General features: G+C 41.5%; 1 protein-coding gene across 1 annotated transcript in view; it reads left to right on the forward strand.

Moving 5' to 3' along the window:
* Window positions 1-26,510, forward strand: part of FAM107B (family with sequence similarity 107 member B) — a 257,812-nt gene that overhangs the window by 143,178 nt on the left and 88,124 nt on the right. The gene's annotated exons all lie outside the window — the stretch shown is intronic.

Raw genomic sequence — 26,510 nt, forward strand, 5'->3', positions numbered from 1 at the left:
ACCATTCTGAGATTTGGGGGTTAATAAGGGATTTGTTTACATTTTATTGACTGACTCAACAAAAATTTGTTAGACCCCTACTGAATATTATTTAATTTAGTTTATCTAATGAAAGCTAATTTAGTATTCTGTGGATTATAGATTAGCTGGTATATTATGCTTTCATTCATCAATAAATTAATATATTTTATAAATGTAATTAAGTTAATGTAGGAATGAATCAATGAAATGATTTAATCCATCATTTAATTCCTACTGGCTATTCAAAGGTACTAGAAGATCTTGGAACACCTTCCACAGTATTAGGTTGATTAAGTTTCTGCAGAAGAGTTTTAACATCAATTATATCTTGTACAGTAGTATTTGAAAACCAGGAGTCTATGTGTATATGTATTGCTTCTCTTAAGGAATTATGTAGATTCTCTTTTCCATTAGTTTCACAATCAAGGACTTAGGTAAATTACACATGATCCCTCCAAGGGGGCCATCACTCAGTGAGGTGCTTTTGACCAGCCGTATGATTTTTATTATTTTTTATTTTTTTGAGACAGAGTCTCTGTCACCCAGGCTGGAGGGCACAATCTTGGCTAACTGCAACCTCTGCCTCCTGGATTCAAGCGATTCTCCTGCCTCAGCCTCCTGAGTAGCTGGGATTACAGGTGTGCACCACCACGCCCAGCTAATTTTTGTATTTTTTGTAGAGACGGAGTTTCACCATGTTGGCCAGGCTGGTCTCGAACTCCTGACCTCAAGTGATCCGCCCATCTTGGCTTCCCAAAGTGCTGAGATTACAGGTGTGAGCCACTGTGCCCAGCTTCCAGCTGTATGATTTTAAATCATTGCTCATTCCTGCAAATGGGTCTCCAGCTTCATCTCTGAACCCCTTCCCTAGTTGGTATTTCTTGCCCTGCGCCCCCTGTCTCTGTAGTCTACTAGTGAAGACCCTCAATCACTTTGTGATGTCTTGTGTCTCTCCCTTCCTTTCCCTACTTCGGACACTATCTTTTCTCTCCCAGCCTTTCTTTGTACTCTCTTTCCCTGAGAAACCCTGAGAAAAACTTTCTTTTGGGTTTCTTTACGTAATAATTCTTAGATGCAGATTTCTGAATTCTGTTTTTTTTTTTTTTTTTTTGAGACGGAGTCTTGCTCTATCACCCAGGATGGAGTCTGGAGTGCCGTGACGCAATGTCAGCTCACTGAAACCTCTGCCTTCTGGGTTCAAGGGATTCTCTTGCCTCAGCCTCCCAAATAGCTGGGATTATAGGTGCACACCACCATACCCGGCTAATTTTTGTAGTTTTAGTAGAGACAGTGTTTCGTCAGTGTTGGCCAGGCTGGTTGAAGTCCTGACCTCAGGTGATCCGCCTGCCTTGGCCTCCCAAAGTGCTGGGATTACAGGTGTGAGCCACCTGCGCCCAGCCAGCTTTCTTAATTTTATCAGAGGATTCCAATGGTCCTAATGGCTCAGGAACCTGCACTTTTTTTCATGGGCTACAACCTGTGCAGTCGTATGGCAAAACCTACCTTACAAAGGCCATCACTTGGCTTAATGCTCCGCTGTCACCCTCTAGAAATGCCTAATCATTTGGTGACAAAGGGCCACAGATTTCCATGTTGCACTGGACCTCACAACCTGGGTAGCCAGCCCGGCATTACTGAGAAATGCTAATGGCAGGGGGTTAGGAGGGGTGCAATTCACTGGGGAGCCAAAGGGCAGAATCAGGGCTGATGATGAAGTAGCTGGGGTGGGGGCCCAGGAGGTTAGAGAAGGAAAAAAGAGGGGTCATTTTTAGTAGTGCTCACTTTTCCCCTGGAAGTCTCCTTGAATTGCAGGGCTAGGTTTGAGATGGGGCATGGTGGTAGACTTCTTGTAAATCAATCAGGAAAATGATCAAATGGTCGCAGTCAATTCTGATCTGTTCTTAAGGAATTTCTGCCAAATTCCAGAAAAGTAATCTGTCTCTAAAAATAGATGGATTCTAAAAGTTGTGCTGTAGAATTTACACACTGGTTCATCTTTTCTATTTAAACAGATAACACAATATAAAAGGAGAGACAAGATTATCCCAGTAAACCAAGACAAATCTTGTCCTGACATGATACTTTATATGGCTGTTGGCTAGAAGGAGATGTTCTGGTGGCAGTTCACGAAAGAAATCCTGGAAGAGTAAACTAGGAAGGGGACTGTGATGTAGTTCTGTTGAAGGGATGATGGGATGCTGCCCAGACCCAGCCAGGGAATATGCACTGAGACTCGTGTGAGAATAAAGATGTGAGATAATTACAAACTGTCCCAGGGAGAAAAGTGTCTGTTTATCCCAATAGAAAGGTTTTTGTAATGATCAGTACAACAGAAAGAGAGGCAGGGTTTAGATGACAAATTGATGCCTTTCTGTTTGTTTTTCATTCATTGTTTTGCTGGCTCTCAATAAATGTAAAATAATAAAAGTCCATTAGGTAAACCTTTTCAAACAGACTAGATCCCTTTATATTCATAGAATTCAGACAATAGCATTTGAAGGTCCTTTACTGATGCTCTACTTTATTTTATTTTAAAATTTTTGTTTGTTATTATTATTATAGAAATGGGGTCTCCCTGTGTCACCCAGGCTGGAGTGCAGTGGCACGATCATGGCTCACCACAGCCTCAACCTCCTGGGCTCAAGGAATCCTCCTGCCTTAGCCTCCCAAGTAGCTGGGACTACAGGCTAATGCCATCATGCTTGGGTAATTTTGGGGGTATTTTTATTTTAGAGGCGAGGTCTCACTATGTTGCCCAGACTGGTCTTGAACTCCTGGGCTCAAGTCATCCTCCTGCCTCAGCCTCCTAAAGTGCTGGGATTATAGGCATGGGCCAGCCCAATGTTACTTTTTTAAAAAACACAGAACTGACTGCTTTTAAAGAGAATTAACTTCAAAACATAGTTTTGAAAGGGAAACTAAGAAATATATAACTTATATTCCCTAAGAAATATATAACTTATATATGTAAAATTCAACTCTGCCTAAGTGCATTTTTTTTTCTTGTTTGTTGGGATTCTTCGGGATCAGTGGGCATTTGTAGGCAATTCTATATTTTGCTAATGATCACTTTGGTAAATATTGCAATTCAGCTATTTTTTCTGCAATTCTATTTCCATCTTTTCTCTTTTTTTTAGCATCAGGAGAGAAGCAAGGCATAGTGAATTGCATAAGCATGTCTTAACGTTGTATATGGGACATAAAGTGCTTACTTTAGGTGAAGCTGCTGAAGTGAGCAAGAGAAATATACACTTTGCATGTTTTCTTTTTTCTTTTTCTTTCTTCTTTTTCTTTTTTTTTTTTGAGACAGTGTCTTGCTCTGTCACCCAGGCTGGCATGCATTGGCCTCCGAAAGTGCTGAGACTACAGGCATGAGCCCCTGTGCCTGACCACATGTTTTCTTAAAAGTCTCGATTCTTGCCCTGAGATTTAAGTGCGGATAACAGGAAATTCTTCAGTGAAGGAAACTCCTACGTATACACAGCATCCTGTGGAAGGAGACAAAGCTCTATCAAAGTTGCACGTGACAAATATTGTTCATTTGTTGTGTGACATCAAAGAAGATATATCCATTTTCATGTATGTTAAGGTGAAAGTGTGTTTGCACACTTTTGTCATTCACGTGGTTTTTTTTTAGTGTTAATACTTTATTTTAAAAAGTAAATGTAAAAATCATTATTTTTTCTTAAATGTATATATTTTGCCATATATAATAATAATAAGTTTTAAAAATTATTTTTATATCATTGGTTAATATTTGGTTCCACTTAGAAACTTAAACTCCTTTAAACATCTTAAATTGCATATTTATAAACTTTATATATTTAGTTTTCTTTCTAAATCCTTCAAGTTTTTAATACAACTTCCCTGAGACTTGTAATATAAAGCTAACATATATATATAATATATTCATAAACATTTATGTAAACTTTAATTCCCCTAAGTTTTTCCAGTACTGTTTACAAATTTGGTTTTATTGTGTCAACTTAGAAGCACGAGTCTAAATCTATTAGTCATGCCAAATTATTTTATTTTGTTTTGTTTTATAGAGATGGGGTCTTGCTATATTGCCCAGGCTGGTCTCAAACTCCTGGGATCAAGCGATCCTCCCACCTCAGCCTCCCAAAGTGCTGGGATTATAGGTGTAAGCCATCATACACAGTTCCCAAATTATTTTATACAATACAAACATTTAAAATATAAGGCATGCACAAAACTATTCCCTATATTAACACACAAATAATACTGTGAGTTTGATTTAGTTAATCATCTTTAGAATTGACTTGGATCTAACCTTGCCTGGGGTTAAAATGTATTTACTCACCAAAAAACCAATTACACTATCCCACATTCATTTCACTTATCTTTCTAAGAAGTTTACAAATACTTCCCCAAGGAAGTTGGGGTTTCCATTCCTAGCACATTGATGTTACCTTCTCAGAGACTGAGTAGCACATAAACTGGAAAGACCCATTTGGTTAGGAAAGACAGAGCTATGGGCCAGGAGCGGTGTCTCATGCCTGTAATCCCAACACTTTGGGAGATCAAGGCAGGTGGATCACTTGAGGTCAGGAGTTTGAGACTGGCCTGGCCAACATGGTGAAACCCCATCTCTGCTAAAAAATACAAAAAAATAGCCAGGCATGGTCGTGGGCACCTGTAATCCCAGCTACTCAGGAAACTGATGCAGGAGAATCACTTGAACCCAGGAGGGGGAGGTTGTAGTGAGCTGAGATCACGCCACTGCACTCCAGCCTGGGCAACAAGAGTGAAACTCCATCTCAAAAACAAAAAACAAAAAAACCCCAGCAAAACAAACAAACAAACAAAAAGAAAGAAAGACAGAGCTATGGACCTCCAGCATAACTTTTCTCACAAATAGACTGCTGTATTGACTTTTTTATAATAATTGTAGCTTATACCAACCGTGGACTCCAAGTCCGTGTCTTCTGCCCTAAGCCCTTAAATTCACTTACCCTTTGTAGTTACTCTCAATTATATCTTCTGGTTAAGGCAAATTATATCCTGTGACCTTCCTTCCAAACCCCAATTCTGATCTCCCTCTTTGTGCCACTCCCTCACTGGATTCAACCAATCTGTTAAATGCTTCTTTCTACTCTGAATTTTTTTCCCTTTTTCATAGAGAAAGAAAAAACCTGGGGATTTCACTTTGTCCTCCAGGTGAGGATGCAGATATGTGATCCTAGCTCACTGCACCCTTGAACTCCTGGGCTCAAGCGATCCACCTGCCTCAGCCTTCCAAGGAGCTGGAACTACAGGTGTGCTGTACCATGGCTAATTTTAAACATTTCTTTGTAGAGATGGGGTGTTGTTATGTTGCCTAGGCTGGGCTCAAACTCCTGGCCTCAAGTGATCCTCCTACTTTGGCCTCCCAAAGTGTTGGCATGACAGGCGTGAGTCATTGCACCCAGCCTCACCTCTGTATTCTTTTTACATTCTATCTTCCTATCTAGCAGAGCTGCTATTTTAACAGATATTTGTATGATTTTAACAGGTATTTGCATGACATCCTTTAGATTCCGCAGATCTTCTTCTGCCTGTTTATCCCTATGGTCCGTTTCTAAAGTCATTCTAATGATAATATTCTGAATATAACATTAAACAGCTTGGGATGGAGGAAATTAGGACTGAGACGAAAGTATGTTTTGGTAGAATCAGATTGCAATACTCTAAGAATTAATAACATCCATTTAGGAAATTTTCCTTTTTAATCTTATGGCCACAATTTAGACTGCTGTTCAAACCTTGGTAATTTACCTAAATTGCCCTGTAGTAATTGGTGCCTGGCAGGAACTAGGTCCACCAGTGTCTGTCTTGTAAATATCCTGTTGGAAGCTCACCTTCAGGTTATGGTCATATGTAATTAAGAGCGTCCGGAGAAGGAAGAGATGTTGATGAGAAGAGGGAACATAGCCATTTGGTGCAGAAGCAAATCAGGATAATAAATGAGGATTTAAATCCAGATGCCCAAAAGATAGAAGGAGGCACAAATAGATCATGTGGATGCAGATAAAACATCAAATCAGAGGCCATCGATGATGTGCTCCGTAGTACTTTTTATGCTCTGCCAAAGATACACGGAGTCTCTTAAAGGAACCAAGCAGCCCAACACAACTAATACTATAAAATGATCCGTCTCAAATTCTGCAGTTTGTTTCCATGAAAGTCAGGTCCTGTGATAACTAACGGCCCAAATGAGAAACCAAATGGCAGAAGTATTGTGAGAGACTATGCTCTCATGCACCTAAATTCCAATATTTCCAGCTCTTAGACAATTGCACAGTCCGACTGAAAACTGTAAAATTCCCTTCAAATATAGACCAGCATTGTTTTTATTGTTTATGTAATGAATCGTATATTGAAGACAGAGAAGAAGGGAGCGATCTCAGTGAACTCATGCTATATGAAGAGGGTCCTCTGTAAATCCCAGGCGACCCAGGGGCTGGCAGTGACCAGCAGTGACCAGCCTTCAACAGAGTAAATAAAATCATCACCATAAGAGAAGATGGCTTTTCTCTTCTCTGCTTTGCCAGCTTCAAAACAACCACGGTCTTAAAAGAGTCCCAAGTGTACTGGGGGGGACAGAGTCCCAAGCCTCCCCTTGGCTCTAATGAGGGAGGAGGATGTGCTTTGCTTTGATGTACAAAGCTGTATGTTCTCTAACGATGTAGGCAACAGATCAGATTCCCTTACGACTTCTCCTTTCAAGCCTTGATTATTCAGCAGCCCTGTTGAAATTAGCTTTTTTTTTTTTTTTTTTTTTTCTATGAGCAGCTGCATGGAGGTCGGATGGTTTTGCGTGTTGTGTTGTACTGAATCTGTCTGGGCCAAAGCACTCTTGAATATTTACTTAATTCAATTATCCTTCTGTGCCACTTTTTTTTTTTCCTTCTAAGCAATAGCACTGGACTCTGAAACCATGAGAATTTCACCGTAAAAGTGACCAAGAAATTTGATCTGGATTGTAAAACGCAGCTCAGTTCTAACAAGAGATAAATCCTTCTGTCCCTTCCGCCTGTTTCTCCTGCACGCGACATTAATGCCTATTTTGGCACACCATGTCACAGCTGCCAGGCAGAGCTGGTCCCTCCTGTTTCCCTGTTCTTATGAGCTCCCTGCAGAGCTGCCAGGACAGTTGTACTCATGGCTGTCAGGCCCTGGTTGGAGCAGTTACAAAGGCTTTATCTCAGAGCAAGGGGCAAGCTCTGCTCACTGTTCTGGGGAGGTGTTTGGGACTAGATGAGGCATCATCAGAGAGTCAAATAAGAAGAAAGGAAGGATGACTCTGAGACAAAACAGAGATTTCATGGCAGGTTGAAAAATTCCCAGGGCTGGGAGGGATACACACACACACACACACATGCACACACACATACACGACATTCCTTTTTTTTTTCTTTTTTTTAAAATGAGACAGTCTTACTCTGTTACCCAGGCTGGAGTGTAGTGGCACCATCTTGGCTCACTGCAACCTCCGTTTCCCCAGGTAAATGGCGGAAGCCTTGATTATTCAGCATATTACTGAACGATTCTCCTGCCTCAGCCTCCCAAGTAGCTGGAATTACAGGTGCATGCCAGCACCCTGGCTAATTTTTGTATTTTTAGTAGAGACGGGATTTCACCGTGTTGGCCAGGCTGGTCTCAAACTCCTGACCTCAAATGATCCACCTGCCTCAGCCTCCCAAAGTGTTGGAATTACAGGTGTGAGCCACCACGCCTGGCCACACGTGGCATTCTGATCAACAAAACTGTTGTCGTCCACCTAGATCAGTGGATTACCAGAGTTTCTTACCCTTGAATATTTACTGATCAAGAGAAATGAACTTCCTTATGTAGGTTTCTCAGACCTCTGTATCATTAATTTAACAGCTCCACCCGCTCTGTTTTTCTTTTCTTATGTTTGCCAGCTGCTTCAGTTATTTTATGACATTTGTCATGAGTGCAGCTTGTTATGCTCAAGTACGAAAACTGACTCAGGAACGTTCAAATTCTTTGGGAATTGACCCTCCAGTCTATTTTTTTTTTTTTTTGAAACAGAGTCTTGCTCTGTCATCCAGACTGGCATGCACCGGCACAATCTCTGCATATTGCAACATCCTCCCCCTGGGTTCAAGCAATTCTCCTACCCCGGCCTCCCGACTAGCTAGGATTACAGGTGCACACCACCACACCTGGAGTATTTTTGTATTTTCAGCAGAAATGGGGTTTCACCATTTTGGCCATGCCAGTCTCCAACTCCTGACCTCAAGTGATCCACCCGCCTCAGCCTCCCAAAAGTGCTGAGACTCCCCCTAGTTCTTTTGATTTCAAGATGGGGCAGGATAGACAAAGCCGTGGTCCAGTGGAAACTGGCTTGGTCATTTCTTCCCCAGCTTTTCCCACCAGCCTTGGGACAGCTTCCACACTTCTCACATCTTCTGATGGGTTTCGTGGTTTTATTCATTGTCCTTATAGCCACTCCACTGTTTGTATAGTTAATAGATCTCTTTCAAAGCCTCTAGTGGTTTTTCAATGATCCTCTGTGGGTTTCGTGAATTGGGCACCAGCTTCCCTCACCTGCCTCTCCATTGTTTTGTGTTTGCTAGGAACCCTTTAGGAGTCAGTACTGTGGTTGTTGATGACACGAGCAACTGATATATTGTGATGCTCCATTCTTCTGAAGAAGGCTTTGTAACAAATGTTGGCATGTTCATTGAAATAGTGGTGTCTTCACCAGTGTTCAGTGTTGATGTTGAGAAAGATGAGTTTGACATTCTCATAGAGTGACAGAAAAATTAAGGAAAATGAGTTGTTTTATATGCCTTTAAGATACAAAGCCCAAATGTGAGCGATTTACTTATTTATTTAAGACAGAGTCTCTGTCCCCCAGACTGGAGGGCAGTGGGGTGATCTCAGCTCACTGTGACCTCTCCCTCCCAGGTTCAAGCAATTCTCGTGCCACAGCCTCCTGAGTAGCTGGGATTACAGACGTACACTACCATGCCCAGCTAATTTTTATATTTTTAATAGAGATGGAGTTTCACCATGTTGGCCAGGTTGGTCTCAAACCCCTGGCCTCATGTGATCCGCCTGCCTCGGCCTCCCGAAATGCTGGGATTATAGGCATGAGCCACCGTGCGGGCCCAACTGTGAGCTAATTAGCTTGAAGCCTGAGCTCTCCCAACTCCTCCTCTGAATATGTGTGCTTCCTTTGTGCCCATCTCAGCTCTCTGTGTTGGTCAGCCTCCTTTGAATGTCTGTGCCTTTTCGGTCGTAGATGTTTTAACAGATCTCTACTTAGCCACAGTTGGGATGAACTGTCACCAAAATTCCCGATGTAAGATGCACAGGATGAATCCTGTGGCCTGCTGGACTCCTGCAGGTGATAAGCTGTTCTCCACCTACTTCTGTGGCTACTGATTGAGTTGTTTGCTTAAGAAGAATAAGGTGTGTTTGCCTCAAACTTGTTCTGCTGGTTGTTATTTTAATACTGTTATATAATTAAACATTAAATCAACAAAACATGAACACCAAAAGAAAGAGGGTTGTGATGATCAAAATCAAGTCAAATGCTTTGAAAAGAATGAACATGAGCAGCTTAAAACAATATGCTGTCAAGTTAGGTGTGGGTAAGAGAATTGTATCAGATGGATAAACTAGTATCAGTCAAGAAGAATGCTTTACTCAGGTTGCTTTGCAATTCTCTCCACATTCCTGCTCCCCTTTGAAGAGGCAAACTAGAAATTGTGTAGTTAATGAATGTATTAGGAGTGTGATTTCTACAGGAAAGAAATCCCTGTGATTTCTACGGGAACTCCAATTAGAAGATTTTTGGTTAAAGGAAAATGTTGAGTCTACAGTCAAATAAACTGGGACACAAATGCTCAACATATGTTTATGTTAAATTAAGTGTTTAAGGCATACATTATGTTTCTATAATTTCCTGTTCTGATTAACTGACCATGTACTTGAATGAAAATAGCCAATAAGAGGGTTTCTAGTGTACAGAAGCTTTAATGTGCTGCTTAGATGCCTTCTCCAGGAAGCTTTCTGACTTTCTCTGACCTGGTTTAAGAATCTCATGCCTGTAATCCCAGCACTTTGGGAGGCTGAGGCAGGTGGATCGCAAGGTTAGGAGTTCAAGACCAGCCTGGCCAACATAGTGAAACCCTGTCTCTACTAAAAATACAAAAATTAGCTGGGCATGGTAGTGCGCACCTGTAGTCTCAGCTACTCAGGAGGCTGAGTCAGGAGAATCTCTGAATCCGGGAGGCAGAGGTTGCGGTGAGCTGAGATCATGCCACTGCACTCCAATCTGGGCAATAAAGCGAGACTCCATCTCAAAAAAAAAAAAGAATCTCTGGCTCCCAGGTGCTTGTCCATCACAGCATTTATTGTGTTATGTTTGTTCCAATGTCTGTCTTCTCCACTAGGCTGTAAGTCTGCTGAGGGCAGTGACCTCGTTTTTCATCTCCATATTCTTAGGTCCTGACATATTGCCTGGCCCCAGTTGGATGCATAGATGTTTATTGAATGAAAGTTGAAAGATGGACTTTATTAAATGTGTTGATGGAAAAGCCAAGATGAAAAGCCAGGCATGTTACTTCATGGAGAGACTGTGGAAAAGCTTTGTTGGTATCAGGGGTCATTTTTTGGGGTACTTAAGATGCATGTGATTAATGGGAAGGCAAAAGACCTGGAATCAGAGAGCAACTTGAATATATTTTATTGTTAGTGTTTGTTGACGTGGCAGACCCTCTCTTAACTGTAAGGTACTTTTGTACATCTTTTTCCACCCTGAAGAATTTTTCCTTCCCTTTCTTTCTGCTATCCAAGAGTCATACTCCGCTTTCAGCAGCTAACAAGCGAGCTGTGGAATGGGGCTGCTGCCACCCGATATTGGCTGGGAAGGCCTCAAAAAATCCAAATCCTGTTTCCAATCTTGTTTATGCTCCTTCCTCTGTTCTCCAACTTCAAATCAACAGATGCTTCTCATCTGGGAACCTATGGGAGTTCTCAAGGCCATGTATCCTGTTTCTTTGAATAGAATTGCAGCCTGACTAAGGTAAGAATTAGTTTCCTTTTTATCTTTTATATTCTTTAATTCCTTGTCTTCACTCTTTAATCAAATGTCTTGTTTTAATTTTTCCTTGCCCTGTGGCATTGGCTTATGGGTAGCCACAAAATGTCCCATTTCATATACGTTTTAAAAAGTGGACCACAGGAGGAAATATTTTATCCAAAGGGAACATTATAGTTTGAACACTTAAGATCTAGAATCAAAGAGTCTGCAGTAGGAGTCAGTCACAGAACACAAATAACAGGGGCACAGTTTGACATAAAAATTTAGAAATGAGTCTACGTAATATAAACAGCAGTTTAATGTTGCCTTCAAAACACCAAAATGTGAAACCAAATCTCCTTCTCTTCACTGGCTGTGGACATGCCTCTTCCCCTGGAATTCCCTGAAAAGAATGCCAAATTTAAAAAAACAGAGAACCTAAGAAATAAAATGGTCTTTATTACAAAAGACATGATTATCTACATTAAAAATCCCAAAGAACTATTTTAAAAATGACTAAGAACTATAATATGTGAGTTTGTCAAGTTCATAAGATACAAGGTCAATCTATGGGATCAACTGTATTTTTACATACAAGCAATAAATAATTGGAAATTGAAATTCTAAAAATGTATAATTTACAATAACATCAAAACAGAGAAACACTTAGGGATGACTTTAACAAAATATATGTAAGGTTTGTATGCTAGAAATTACCAAATACTGATAAGGAAATCGAAGAAGACCTAAATAAATGGAGAGACATACTCTGTTCACATATCAGAAGACTATATATTAAGATATCAGTTAAACACCGCATGTTCTCACTCATAGATGGGAGTTGAACAATGAGAACACATGGACACAGGGAGGGGAACATCACACACTGGGGCCTGTCGGGGATAGGGGGCTAGGGGAGGGAGAGCATTAGGAGAAATACCTAACGTAGAGGACGGGTTGATGGATGCAGCAAGCCACCATGGTACGTGTATACCTATGTAACAAACCTGCACGTTCTGCACATGTATCCCAGAACTTAAAGTATATAATAAAAAAAATACAGTAAGCATTTTGAAAAATATCAATGTTATTCTAAAATGTATTTGAAAGCAAAGGGCCTAGTACAACCAAAATAATTTTGGAGAAAAACAAAGTTAGATAACTCACAAAACCTGATTTTTAGAGTTGCTGTAAAGCAATATAAATAAGGTAGGGTGGTAGTGATGAAAGGTTAGATATATAGAGACATGGAACAGGATAGAAAATCCAGAAATAGGCCAGATGTGGTGGCTCAGGCCTGTAATCCCAGCACTCTGGGAGGCCGAGGTGGGCAGATTATGAGGTCAGGAAATCAAGACCATCCTGGCCAACATGGTGAAACCCTGTCTCTATTAAAAATACAAAAATTAGCTGGGCGTGGTGGCACGCGCCTGTAGTCCCAGCTACTTAGGAGGCTGAGGCAGGAGAATGGCTTGAACCTGGGAGGCGGAGGCTGCAATGAGCCGAGGTCGTGCCACTGCACTCCAGGCTGGCAACAGAGCGAGACTCCATCTCAAAAAAAAAAAAAAAAAAAAAAGGAAAGAAAATCCAGAAATAGAAATAGATAGACATTGACATAGTCAATTGATTTGCAACAAAGCTACCAAGTTCATCAATGTATAAAACATAGTCCTTTCAACAAACAGAACAATGGAACATCTATATACTAACGAAAAAAAAAAAGAAATTCAGCCTTTACTCCATTGCCTAGCACCATATGAAAATATTCATTTGAAATACATCATAGACCTAAATGTAAAAGCAAAAACTATAAAACTTCTAAAAGAAAACATAAGAGAAATTAATTGAGTGTTTAGCTTGAGCAAAAGTTTTTTTGTTTGTTTGTTTTTTTGCTAGGACACAAACACAAATCATAAAAGAAAACATGGATAAATAAGCCTTCAAATTTAAAGTTTTTCTTCTTCAAAAGACATTGTTAAGGAAATAAAGAGAGAAGTCATAGATGGGGAGAAAATATTTAGAAAACACACACCTGTAAAAGAACTCTTACAACTTACTAAGAAAACACACACAACCAATAAAAACTGGATAAAAGACTGGAACAGACGCTTCACTAAGGAAGATATATGGATGGCAAATAGCACATGAAAAGTTGCTCAAAATAATAAGCCATTAGAAAGATAAAAATTAAAACCACTATTCACCTATTAGAATGGCTAAAATTAAAAACGCTGTTAGTGTCATGTGCTGATGGATCATAGAGCAAGCAGGACTCTCATGCACTGCTGGTGGGAATGTAAATACTTACGGGCACTTTGAGGAAAAGTGCCCATTAAGTGAAATATACACTGACCATACTGCCTTACTTTCCTACGGTTGCTGTAACAAGGTATCGCAAAGTGAGTGGCTTAAAACAACAGCAATGTATGTCTCCCACTTCTAGTGGCTGCAAGTGTCAGATGAAGGGGTCTGCAGGCAGTGCTCTCTTTGAAGCTCCCTCTGAAACTTATAGGAGAGTTTCTTTCCTCACATCTTCTAACCTCTGGTGCTTGCTGACAATCCTTGGCACCATTTATCTTATTGATGCATCACTCCAATCTCTGCCCCTGTTGTCACAAGGCCATCTTCTTCTTGCGTGTCTGTTTCTGTGTCTCTTCTCCTCTTCTTATGATACCTACCAGTCAGATCAAGGGCCACCTTACTCCAGTATGACCTCATCTTAATTACATCATCTTCAGTGACTTTTTTTTGTTTTTTTTTCTTTTGAGACACAGTCTCACTCTGTCGCCCAGGCTGGTAGGCAGTGGCATAATCTCAGCTCACTGCAACCTCTGTCTCCCAGGTTCAAGCAACTCTCCTGCCTCAACTTCCTGTGTAGCTGGGATAACAGGTTCACACCACCATGCCCGGCTAATGTTAGTATTTTTAGTGGAGACGGGATTTTGCTCTGTTGGTCAGGCTGGTCTCAAACTGTTGGCCTCAAGTGATCCGGCTGCCTCAGCCTCCCAAAGTGCTAGAATTACAGGCATGAGCCACTGAGCCCGGCCCACAATGACTTATTTCCAAATAAGATACTGGGGATTAGGACTCAACATCTTTTTGGTGGGCACGGGGGCAGGGGACAGAATCCAACCCAGAACACCATACAACCGGACAGTCCTACTCCTAGGTTTTCACCCGAGAGAAATGAAAACATATGTTCTCACACAGACCTGTGTGAGATGTGTATAGTGGTTTTATTCACACTCACCCCAAACTACAAACAAGCCAAATGTTCATCAACTGTAAATGGATAAACAGAGATAAACAATACAATGGAATACCACTTGGAAATAAAAAGTACGAATTACTGATAGACCTGAGAACATAGAGAAATCTCAGAAGCATTGTGTGAAGTGAAAGCAGCCCCGAAGGAGACTGTGAACTGTATAATACCCTGTAGGTTGCCTTCTGGAAAAGGGAGAACTATGGAGCAAAAATCGCAGGGACTGTGGGTGGGCAGGAGGAATTCACCACAAGGGGACATGAGTCAACCTTTTTGGGTGGTGAAATATTCCCTATGATAATTGTGGAGGTGGTTACACAACTGTATTACATGAGTCAAAATTCATAGATCTGTACACTAAAAAGAGTAAATATTACTGTGTATAAATTTCACTTCAAGAGGCTGGGTGTGGTGCTCCACACCTGTAAACCCCACCTCCCAGCTTCAAGCAATTCTCCTGTCTCAGCCTCCCAAGTAACTGAGATAACAGGTGTGCGCCATCACAGTAATTAGGCCCCCAACTCTAGGTCATGGGCCTGTCTCAGGCTATTTTTTTTTTTTTTTTTTTTTTTTTGGCGTCTACCTGAATCTGTCTCTAGTTCTTTGTTCTTGTTTTTTTTTTTGAGACAAGAGTCTCTCTCTGTCGCCCAGGCTGGAGTGCAGCGGCCGGATCTTGGCTCATTGCAAGCTCCGCCTCCCAGGTTTACGCCATTCTCCTGCCTCAGCCTCCCGAATAGCTGGGACTACAGGTGTCTGCCACCACGCCCAGCTAGGTTTTTTTTTTGTATTTTTTAGTAGAGACGGGGTTTCACTGTGTTAGCCAGGATGGTCTTGATCTCCTGACCTCGTGATCCGCCCGTCTTGGCCTCCCAAAGTGCTGGGATTACAGGCTTGAGCCACCGCGCCTGGCCTAGTTCTTTGTTCTTTACTCCTGACCGACAGCACCTTCCTAGATGTGGCGGTGTCCTTTCTTCCCTACCAGGACAGCTTGCTCTTTGTTTACATGTGTTCAAGCTCTGAGCACACCTTTTCACTTTTGTCTCTGCTCAAACATAGCCGCTTCCGTGTTTCACTTCTAAGCAGTCATCAATTGTGAAGTTAGGGTATCTTAAGCTTCAGATGCCAGAATGTACAATTTTGTGTTAAATCATATTCAGTTTAGCCCATTTTTGAAAAGACAGTGTCTCCTGAGTGGCTTGACTCGTTGTGAGCAAGGCCCGGGCTCTCCCTCACTTCCTGTTGCAAGTTTGAGAGACACCTATCCTCCCCAGGGATTTAAAGCAGTAAGGCCCCCCCACCTTGAGGTGCAAGCCCCTTCTCTTTGCAGATGCTTTTATCTGGATGTGCAACAATCACTAGCAAGGTGCAGAGCAGGAATTACACACAGGTCTCAACAGGAAAGGCTGTTTCCTGAGTCTTTAATTCACAGTGAAAACCGGGGCGTGACCTTCGGAAAAACCTGAAAATATCCCAAGTCGGTTAATTTCCTTTTCCTTTCCAGCCTCTTTATTTCCTTTTCTTCGCTCCTGCCGCATTCTTGTCTGTGATTAGTTCTTCCTCTCGGTTGTCTTTCTTCTCTTTTCTCCTATTCCTCTTGTCCTTTTTCTTCTCTTCCTTATCCTTCTCTTATTCACCCACCTGCCTGCCTTATTTTTATTTTTACTTTCCTTACTTTCTCGCTCTCTTTTTTTTTTTCTTTTTGAGAGACGGTCTCCCTCTGTCACCCAGGCTGGAGTACAGTGGTACAATCATGGCTTACTGTAGCCTCGACCTTCCAGGGCTCAAGGCATCCTCCCACCTCAGCCTCCCAAGTAGCTGGGACCACAGATATGTGCCATGGCACCCAGCTAATTTTTGTACAGAGACAGGGTTTCCCCATGTTGCCCAGGCTGGTCTCCAACTCCTGGGCTCAATCGATCTGCTTGCCTTGGCCTCCCACAGGGCTGGGATTACAGGCGTGAGCCACTGAGCCCAGCCTCCTTACTCTCTCGAGTGTACCTTTCGTTATTGCTGTTCTTATTCAGTAAAGTTTTGTGTTCTCCAATATGCCTAGAAGAAAGTCTGCCACAAACTTGCCAATAATATACCCACTGGGTCTTTCCATTTTTTTTATACCAGGCTGACCTAGGCAATGGAACAATACCTTTTATCAGCTTCTTGATGTGATTCCAGCTCATGCATATTCATTTCAACCTCATTAATAGTCCCCTGGGCTTATTTTGTGTCATCAGGAGAGGAGTGAGAATTATGGAAATCTCAGTAAAAACAATGTCCTTTGTCTTTTCATTTCTGTAGTACTTTTGAAGCTCAAGTTTCCAGTAGCTCTGTAGAACTGCTAATCAGATTTTTTTCCTATGTATAAAGCTGAGTCTTAAGAATAGTCATTCCAACAAATGTGCAACATGCCCTTGTAGTTCAGCTTTATCAAAATTTTCAATAAAGATACTCAGTTTTGCCATCCACAAGCAGGTCAATAGTATTATTGTTTTTAAAAAAACCACTGTCCTTAAGGCTCTTTATTTAACACAGCAGGGAAATATCTAACCTCTTTTAGAAAGTTTTAAAATAATTGTTATAAAATGTTTGAAGGAATAAACTATTAAGGGAAGTTTTTGTGATTATTTTATACAATTGGGAAGTAATATAATGATGCCTAAGTAATTCCATTATACTTATTTTTAATTTAATTTGATAAATATGTATCTAGCTCTGATTATGAAGTTCTTATTGTGCTAAGCACTAAAAAAAGATAACATTGATTCCTGCCTGCCTTTGAGGTTAGAAGGTAATTAGGGAACACATACAAAAAAATTATTACAATAAGAAGTTTGTGGCTGGACGTGGTGGCTCAAGCCTGTAATCCCAGCACTTTGGGAGGCCGAGGCAGGTAGATCATGAGGTCAGGAGATCAAGACCATCCTGGCTAACACGGTGAAACCCCGTCTCTACTAAAAATACAAAAAAGTTAGCAGGGCGTGGTGGTGGGCGCCTGTAGTCCCAGCTACTCGGGAGGCTGAGGCAGGAGAATCGCTTGAGCCCATGGGTGGAGGTTGCAGTCAGCTGAGATCATGCCACTGCGCTCCAGCCTGGGCGACAGAGCGAGACTCCATCTCAGAAAAGAAAAAAAAAAGAAAAGGAAAAAGAAGTTTGTTAGCTTCTCAAGTATAAAATGGTGCTTTTTATTTAACTTATTCTGTTCCCAAATCTAGCTCACTCCTTTCCATACAGAGATACTTAATAAGTAATTTATAAATATTAAGTGCTATTAAAAAATTAAAGAAGGCCGGGCGCGGTGGCTCAAGCCTGTAATCCCAGCACTTTGGGAGGCCGAGATGGGCGGATCACGAGGTCAGGAGATTGAGACCATCCTGGCTAACACGGTGAAACCCCGTCTCTATTAAAAAATACAAAAAAACTAGCCGGGTGTGGTGGCGGGCGCCTGTGGTCCCAGCTACTCGGGAGGCTGAGGCAGGAGAATGGCGTGAACCTGGGAGGTGGAGCTTGCAGTGAGCCAAGATCCGGCCACTGCACTCCAGCCTGGGCGACAGAGCGAGACTCTGTCTCAACAAAAAAAAATTAAAAAAATTAAAAAAATAAAAATTAAAGAAGCAGTTGGTCTAGGTTACAAAAGTTAAGGGAGGCCTCATGGCAGACCTAAGGTTTGAACAGAAGCTTAATGCATGGGCAAAACTTGGATCTGCTAACAGGGGAGGAAGAGCATGTCTGCTAGAGGGAGCATCATGAATGAAGATTGGGAGGTGGAAGTGTGTATTTATGCCTCATAGGAAAAATGACTAGAGTAGAGAGTTCACTTCAGCAAGGCCTAGGCTTAATGTCCAGAAGACCAAAATATATCCATTAATTCTCTCCCTACAAGATCATTCCTATCAGCTTACAGATAATTATTCGTTTCTGCCTTTTTTTTTTTTTTTTTTTTGAGATGGTGCCTCACTCTGTCACTCAGGCTGGAGTGCAGTGGTGCAATCTCAGCTCGCTGCAACCTTCACCTCCCTGGTTCAAGCAATCCTCCTACTTCAGCCTCCCAAGTAGCTGGGAATACAGGCACATGCCACCATGCCCAAAAAAATACAAAAAATAATTTTTGTATTTTTAGTAGAGATGGGTTTTCATTATATTGGCCAGGCTGGTCTTGAACTCCTGACCTCAAGTGATCCACCTGCCTTAGCCTCCCAACGTGCTAGGATTACAGGCATGAGCCACCACACCCAGCCATTTCTGCCATTTTTAAAAACAAGCAAAACAATGAAACAAAACCTTTCTTGGCCCTGGATTCCCCTCTGTCTACTGCCATTGACAAAGCTGCCTATAATAGGTGCCTCCAATTGTTCTTTTCCCATTATGTCTTGCAGCCACTCTAGCCAGGTCTTTATCCCCACTGCTCCCTGAGTGATTCTTGAGTTGGTAAACAGTCCCTGTCTCATGCAACCTGGTAGCAGTGTTTGACAAAGGTGCCCATCACATCCTCTCCTGCTTGAAACCCTGGTCTCACTTGGTCTCCAGGTTTCGTTCATAGCTCCCTTGGGTCCCATTTGCTTTCACTGGCCATTCCTTCTCTCTCTCTTTGTTTTTTTTTTTTGAGACAGAGTCTCGCTTGCTGTGTCGCCCGGGCTGGAGTGCAATGGCACGATCTTGGCTCACTGCAACCTCTGCCTCCTGGGTTCAAGCAATTCTCCTGTCTCAGTCTCCCGGGTAGCTGGGATTACAGGCATGGGCCACCACGCCTGGCTAATTTTTGTATTTTTAGTAGAGACTGGATTTTGCCATGTTGGTCAGGCTGATCTTGAACTCCTGACCTCAGGTGATCCACCTGCCTCAGCCTTCCAAAGTGCTGGGATTACAGGTGTGAGCCACTGCACCCGGCTCCTTCTCTATCTCTTTTGCAGTTCCCAGCAGCTCCCCGACCACCAAATGCCAGGGCGCCCTGGGCACAGGCCTCAATTTCTCCCTTGGTGATGAACACAGGCTCCTGGCTTTCAGTATCACGCACACTGATGGCTTCTGATCATGCTCAGAGCCTCTAAGAGCCCACAGGACCTCATGTGATCTGTGACCCTCACAGGACAACGACTGTTAGGGGGAAAAGAAAGAAGTGACTTCAAGTTTTATTTATTGATTTATTTATTGATTGATTGAGATGGAGTCTCACTCTGTTGCCCAGGCTGGAGTGCAGTGGTGTGCTCTCGGCTCACTGCAACCTCTGCCTCCCACGTTCAAGTGATTCTTCTGTATCAGCCTCCTAAGTAGCTGGGACTACAGGCACCCACCACCATGCCTGGCTAATTTTTGTATTTTTAGTAGAGACAGGGTTTCACCATGTTGCCCAGGCTGGTCTCGAGCTCCTGACCTCAAGTGATCTGCCCACCTCGGCCTCCCGAAGTGCTGGGATTACAGGTATGAGCCACCGCCCCCGGCTGACTTTGAATTTTAATAAAAGAAAAAACAGTGGTCTGACTTTGAGGGGAAAGTGTTGTATAATTTGTTTTACTAGATTAGCCTAGCTGATGTGGCCTGCTTGTGCGATGACTTGAATCATAGTGTATACCTGTGTGGGGCAGACAGAAGGAGAGCAGTATTAGTGGATATGCGCTCCGACGGTTGTGTGTCTGTGGGCCAGGCAGAATTTGATAGAGATGGAGAGAAAAATGTAGATTTGAGGGAAATGATAGACAAAGCAATGTCTTGGTTTTGTCACCAAAGTAGATGTGGGGCTTAAGTGAGGAAATTAAGATTATCTTGAAGTTTGTGCAGTGAAAAAAACTGTCAGGGTTAATAAGGGGGCAGGGGGTAAATAAGGAAGTTCCGAGTAGAAAGAGAAGTTCTGCTTTTCATTAGTTATATGGATAAACTGTCTTTTAAAAGATTATGAATCTCTCCAATCAAGCTAAGAATGGTCATGAGCAAATCATTCTTAAAATCAATTTCCATGCCACTAGGTTCCTCCTGTTCTATGATAACATTTTAATTGCCAAGTCAATTCATTGAAAGTTTATGGGCTAGGTGCGGTGGCTCACACATGTAATCCCAGCACTTTGGGAGGCCCAGGCAGGCAGATCACTTGAGGTCAGGAGTTTGAGACCAGCCTGGCCAACAGGGTGAAACCCCGTCTCTCCTAAACATACAAAAATTAGCCGGCCATGGTGGTGCACGCTTGTAATCCTAGCTACTCGGGGGCTGAGGCAGGAGAATTGCTTGAACCTGGGAGGTGGAGGTTGCACTGAACTGAGATTGCACCACTGCACTCTAGCCTGAGTGACAGAGTGAGACTCTGTCTCAAATAAATAAATAAAATTTAGAAAAGAAAGTTTTCCTATTTCATCCTGAGTCACTTGTATTTTTCTAGGAATTTTTATTTCATCCACATTTCCAGACAAAGTTGGTCATGGTGTTTTTGTATGCTGTTTTTAGTTTTGGGGTATCTACAATTATGTCTCCATTTTTATTCCCAATCTTTTTTTACTTGTTCTTTCTCTGTGTGTCTTTGTCTCTCAGCCTGTCTGTCACTTATCATTTTGGACAAAGGTCTGTTATTTTTTTTGGTCTGTCAAAGACAAGGACAGTTCTGTCATATCTTTGTATTTCTTTCTTTTGTCCTTGTAATTATTTGTGTATGAAATGATACAAATGATAGCAAATGGCTGAAGCAATTGTTGCAGAGAGAAATGAGCTGAGAAAAGCAGGTGCATGTCAAAGTACAGTTTCCGGCAATGTGTGTCAGCTGTGGACTTAGAAAAAGGAGGCCACCAGAACAAGCTAGAATCTTGGATAGGGTAAGTAAGGAAGGACAGGGCAGGTTGTTTTGAGTGCTGATGGCAACTGAGAGAGGAACAAGGAGACTTGCAAAACCTCTCCAGAAACTGCCCTCAGCTGCCCAAGAAGGATTCTGTCCTTCCATCATGCATTCATTGTCTCTTTTTCCTTATGAAGTTCAAATTTTTATTAAATTAACGTTATCCAGCAAACACTAACATCAGTTAGAATTTTAGTTTAAATTTGGTGGAACAAATAGAAGAATGTTATTACTTGAACAGCAGTTTTAAAAGTCCAGTAATCATTAGCAGTTCAAATGTGTGGGTCACACACTTCTCTAAGCAGAGTTAATAAGCAAACCTTCTCTGGCACGATTCAACATTAGCTGCAGTTTGAACTTTACTTCTAAGGTTGGAGTGGATCACACAGCCCTCTCTTCCAGCCAAACCTGGACAGCAACCCAACTAAAGCTGGAACTTTTTATAGAAATAAGGACTTACATATAAAACATGTATATATATTTATACTCATATACATACACACACATGCATACACATACACATATATAAGGACATAAAAATGTTTTATATGTATGAGAATATAAATATATAAATGTATGTATTTAGTAGCTGAGAGTGGTGACTCCCAGCTAATAACTAGCAAGGAAAAATATATACATATATATTTTTATATATATTTATAAATGAATGAGCTTAGAAGAGGACCTTGAGCTCCAGACGAGATGAACTATGATTCCTGCCAAGATCTCGATTTTGATTTTCGGAGGCCTTCCGCAGAGAATGCAGCCATGCCATTTCTGGACTACAGAAATAGCTATGAATTCATTTACTGTTAAGACCAGAGGAGGCTGAAGCTTTGGATAAGTTTCTTATCCAAGGTCACCAGGCATATCTCTTTAGTCCTAGCCTAGCCTTTCTTCCATTCTTCCATAAACTGATTTTATTGCAATTAATAGAAGTTAGGTGAATATATATATATAACTGGCATTCAACTAGTTGTTAATAATATAAGCATTCCAAGGGATACTTTCTGCTAATGGAAATGTGTGTATCTAGAGTGAATATCAGAAAGAAGAAAAAGAAGTTGGAGTAAATTGTAGAATGTTCACAGAAATTTGGCCATTTGTATTATATGTTAGTTATTTGAATCAGGAAATTTACAGAAATTATCTTCATATTGCTTAATTGCAGAGATGGCTTGTTTACTCATTAGTATCTATCATGAATATATCTTAATATTTTTGACAGGATGAGCACTTGAGGATTTTGTTCCCTGTCTCTTTGCTATTTAAAGATCTTAGTTTTAATACACAGGAAGACTCTCAGGAAATCCTTTTTTCTGGTTTTGGATTCATGGAAAGAAAAAAAAAAACGTAAAATGCAGATCTTTGCATCGTTCAGGAGTCGTTTATGTGAGTAACAGCTGTTTCTCTTGATTCTTCGTGATGTCCAGTTACAAGTTAGAACCACCATTTCATAGGGTACCTTTGATTTTAAAATTGTGAACAACGAAAAGCAAGTGGTCTTTAAAAACGAAATTTAGTATTTTAGGCAATACATACGTTAAGCGTTTGGAAAATAAAACTCTCCCGAATTTGTAAACTCTCTAGAATTGGCAAAGTACTCAGTTACATCATGAAATACCGCTCTGTTTTGGAGCTTGCAAAGTGCTTTTGTAGTGGCTAACTACTGCAGGGGACAATACTTATCTTTACTGTTGGTGCTATTAGCATATTTAATGAAGTCATTCCATTCCTGTGCTCACAAATGCTCATATACAGAGGCTCTTTTAATGAAACAGCTTATCATCTGGTTTCTAGCATATTCTTTCAGATTTGGGCATATCATTTTGATCCTTCCTAAGTACTATTAACTTATAAAGGTACGCATGCGCTATATTTGCTTGGCAAACCACACAGCTTTTCAGAAAAATTTTCCACAAATGAGTTCTCTAAGTCTCTTTATTGAAAAGCATTATCTTCCTGGGTTATGGAACATTACATTAATGTCATACAACAATTGTGCAAACTAGTTAAGCAAAATAAAGGAAATTCTGTTATATTTACGTGATTATGCTATTTAAATGATAACATTAGGATGCCATATTCTTTTTTTTTTTTTTTTGAGGGGGGGATGGAGTCTTGCTCTGTCGCCCAGGTTGGACTGCAGTGGCGTGACCTTGGTTCACTGCAAGCTCTGCCTCCCGGGTTCACGCCATTCTCCTGCCTCAGCCTCCGGAGTAGCTGGGACTACCAGCGCTCGTCACCACGCCCGGCTAATTTTTTGTATTTTTAGTAGAGACGGGGTTTCACCGTGTTAGCCAGGATGGTCTCGATTTCCTGACCTCGTGATCCGCCCGCCTCGGCCTCCTAAAGTGCTGGGATTACAGGTGTGAGCCACCACGCCCGGCCTAGGTGCCATATTCTTAACTTTGTTTTCCTTTCCCGATTTTCTTCAGTATTCAGGTCATCAGGGTTCAATGAAGACTTGGTAACCATTGAATCATGTGGGAGCTCGGTTATTACTCAATAAGAATTCCTTCTTAGGCCTGGTTCCTGGTTTACGGCTGAGCTCTGCATGTGATACCTCTCCAAGGCTTCCACCTTCTGCCTGCCCTCACATTCTATGTTTATATTAAAGAGCATGTGTTTGCCTATCCTTCCATCTATCATAGAATTCTAAGACAGCCTCCACAATTCCTGGCCTCTGGTATACACACATCTTCTCCAGTTATTCAGTCATAATCTAGGTATTGCCGTGAAGGGATTTTGCAGATGTAAGGAAGGTCTCGAGTCAGTTGCCTGTCCAGATAGGAAGATGATCTGGGTGTGCCCGACCTAATCACATGACTACTTTACATCTGAGTCTAGAACCCAAGATGGTCGAGTCAGAGATTGGAAACATAGAAGGATTTGTCAAGACACTGCTCACCGGAAGATGGGGAAGGCCACATGATGAGGTTTCTGGGCAGCCTTTAGCCTTTAGCAGCTGAGAGTAGCTCTCAGCTGACAGCCAGCAAAGAAACTGGGTCCTCAGTCCTATAGCCACAAAGAACTGAATTCTGTCAGCAATCTGAATGACCTTAGAAGAGGACCTTGAGCTCCAGACAATATGACCTATGAGCCCTGCCAAGATCTTGATTTTGGCTTTGGAAGGCCTTCAGCATAGACCTCAGTCATGGCATTTCTGGACTGAAAAAAGGATGAGTCAATATATGGGTGTTATAAGCCACTAAGTCTATGGTAAGATGTTATGCAGCAATAGATATCTAAAACACTGATTTAGAACCCAATCCACCTTAGTTGCATTACAGTCCCAAAGCCTTTGTTCTTCTTTCTTTCCCCCATCTTTTTCTTATTTAAACCAAAAACAAATAAGCAGAAATTAACTGTTTTCTTTGACCTATCAATTGAGGCCATGAGGCCAATACAAATGTACTGAATCTGTCCTTGTGGGTTTTGTGTTGAATGGCAAAGTGTTTTTGTCTTATCATCGGAAAGATTTCCCTTGAGACTATTGTTAGCACCTGTTACTTTGCCCTCCATTCTGTAGTTCCTCATGTCTGATTTAGAGGAAGATTATCTGCAAGGATGGCCACAAGAATTCCTCCTCTCCTAGTACCACACTCAAGCCCTGTTGCAACATGACTACTGCTTCTACCATTAAGGGGTTCTGTTTCCCCAAACCTCCAATTTGGGCTGACATTGTGACATTTTTAATGGTAGAATGTAGCAGAATTCTATCATTCTTCTAGACCTATAACGCTAAAGCTCCAGGGGCCTTACCACTTCCTCTTTCTCCCTCCTGGACCGGGCTGCTGTGTGAGGAAGTCCTATCTAGCCTGCTGAGAGGCCATACAAGGGGATTTGAGATGCCAGAGCTGACAGCTGCCATCAACTTCTGGACTTTGAGGCCACTCAGGGCAAGCCAGTCCCTGGCTAACCTCCCAGTTGACTGCAAACGCATGACAGAGCCAAGCTAATGCCACATGGGGCAGAAATAAGATATCCCAGCTGAGCCTTGTCCAAACTGCCAACCCACAGTATTGTGAGCAAATCATGTGCTCTTATTTTAAGCCACTGAAGTTTTGAGGTGATGTGTTATACAGTCATAGATAATTGACACAGAATGAGAGAGCGTGGCTTAAAAATAGGATTTTAAAATTAAGATTTTCTTTCTTTTTGAATGGATTACGATTCAAATGTCCACATACACAGTGCAAAATTTAAGATACAAAAGAGTATACATGTCAAAACACATTTCCCTCCTCTAGGGCATTGTTAAGTTTTTCTCATCTCTTTGGAGCTCTTCAGCATGGTGGTTTGGGTGTAAAGTAACAATTTTAAGATTATGCATGAGGAAAATGACCCAAGTAGAAGATAAAAAAGCAACACGTCTTATTCCAAATTGATTTGCTTTGTATCATTTTATGTCCCCAAATATTCATTTCTGCTTTCTTCAATTTTCCTTTGGGATGAATTTACAAGGTCCCCAGATGTCCAAGCTAAAGGATGAGGTCATAGCAGAGTGTATGGTGACCCTGTAGGTTGCTGCTCTGAAATTGAAATTATTATGTATGTTTTCCAGTAATGCAAGATCAGAGAATCTATCACCAGTGATGGGTTAAATGACTCAGAAACCATTCAGCGGAGTGTTCCCTTTGTATTGTGAGGGAAATCAGTATTTGTATTGAAAGCAAATCAGTAAAGACCATCTAAGCCACCTGATAAACTGTGTCAGCCCCATAACCAAATCTTAAACACAACCCAGCAGGCTATTTAGGCCACTAGTTCCCTTTACTTTTTCCAGAGTCCTGTCTACATTCAGAATGTGAAATCTACAGTATATCAGACTCGGGCTGAGGGTCCGGTGTTGCCTGGTATAACCCTGGGAAGTACCAGGCTTATGCATTCAACAAACATCTATCACACACAGAGTGATATGTTGCAGACACTGTGGTGGATGGTATGGATACAAATAGAAATATCACCATAGCTCATAACCTTTAAGCTTTTATTTCCTGGGATCCACCCACAGTAGCTCCAGGGGCCCCAAACCAAATTGGATACTTGATCTTACCTGTATTAAAACCTCCCTAAGATTCCCTAGGGATGTGAGATATTCAGCCCAAAAGAGCGGTTTTCACATATTGATACTGGCCTCCTGTCTTTTATTTGAATTAATAAATTCAAAGTAAATATTTGCTCTTATTTGTTTCTGGTTTAAAAGAAATTATGGTACCTGGTACAAAAGGTAGCATGGTGACTTTGAGCCTGTAGGCATTTATACCCTGGAGTATGGAACGAGCCTTTGTTTCTGTTTCTCTCATGGGGCAGGGAAAAGACCGTGGTCACTTATCACATTCAGACACTCT

This window comes from Piliocolobus tephrosceles, chromosome 9 (genome assembly GCF_002776525.5).
Source record: "Piliocolobus tephrosceles isolate RC106 chromosome 9, ASM277652v3, whole genome shotgun sequence".
NCBI classification, from domain to species: Eukaryota; Metazoa; Chordata; class Mammalia; order Primates; family Cercopithecidae; genus Piliocolobus; species Piliocolobus tephrosceles.